Source organism: Austrofundulus limnaeus, unplaced genomic scaffold (assembly GCF_001266775.1).
Source record: "Austrofundulus limnaeus strain Quisiro unplaced genomic scaffold, Austrofundulus_limnaeus-1.0 Scaffold208, whole genome shotgun sequence".
NCBI classification, from domain to species: domain Eukaryota; kingdom Metazoa; phylum Chordata; class Actinopteri; order Cyprinodontiformes; family Rivulidae; genus Austrofundulus; species Austrofundulus limnaeus.
Genome location: NW_013952610.1, coordinates 300,361 through 301,378, shown reverse-complemented (window position 1 = coordinate 301,378; position 1,018 = coordinate 300,361). Strand labels below are relative to the sequence as shown.

The following is a 1,018-nucleotide window of genomic DNA, read 5'->3' as shown; positions in this document are numbered from 1 at the left end:
GATTTAAAACCACATACTGAAACGGCCTGGGTCGGATTAGAAAAAAATCGGATTTGTCTCGTTCAGACGGTCATAAAAAAATCGGATACGAGTCAGATGGGTCAAAAAAATAGGATTTGGGTCGGATTTGCCTGCAGTGTGAACGTAGCCTTTGATTTTCGTAAATTTGAGAATTAAAGTGAGGAAAAATAGTCAGAATTCTGAGATGAAATTTAGAATTTTGCCATTTATCTCCAAATTTTGTCTTTCATAATTATTTGATTCAAGTCATAGTTCTAAGAATTGTCAGAAATTGGACTCTTCTCAGAATTGTGAAAAATAAAGTTTTTTTTCTCCCGCTGTGGGATTAATCCTCTTTTGTTGATGCCTTTTCCACTCGGTTGGAGATTTCTTATATTTAAGCTGGTATTTTAAAGACAGATGGAAAAACTTTTCCTGCTCAGTTAAACAAAGTTGCAGAAATACATGATTAATAAAAATTTTCATTACAATAGTCTCTGAATAACTTTACGGCAATAAAGTGAGACCCAACCTGTTGAGTCTGAGAGCTCCAGTGAAAACATTTTTATACCTTCAGCAGAAACCAGTCCCAAAACTGGTTCTTTTTCACATACAAGGAGTGGATCTTTATCTGAGCAGCAAAAAAATCCTAGTTTCAGTTCAAACCTGTTTTGTGGTCCTTCAGCAGAGAAAAACACCTTAAAATGTGGTTAAACTTCCTATTTCATCGTCTCTTACACGCTCACATTCCAGTAGTAACAAAGCAAATAGTTCTGCAATCCAGCTGTGCAGAAACCACAGTAGCATGTGACGTTAAAGCTTTAAGAACAAGAAAAGACACATTAAAGGTGCCCTGCAGGAAACTTACAACCTGAGTTTAAACCGTTCAGAATAAAGTCCTGATGCATCTCAGTAATCCAGGTAAAAAATAAAAAATAAAAAAATTGTATAGGTCTTCTGGACGGGTTCTTCTCTAATGAAACGTTTCGTCTCTCCTCCAAGAGACTTCTTCAGTCTG

General features: G+C 36.1%; 1 protein-coding gene across 1 annotated transcript in view; it reads right to left on the bottom strand.

The window, feature by feature from the left end:
• The window catches only part of majin (membrane anchored junction protein), a gene marked incomplete in the record, with an annotated part of 21,536 nt that extends 20,594 nt beyond the window's left edge, over nt 1-942 (bottom strand). Inside the window, 1 exon segment of the mRNA XM_014019037.1 lies at nt 869-942.
• Nucleotides 943-1,018: the final 76 nt, after the last annotated feature.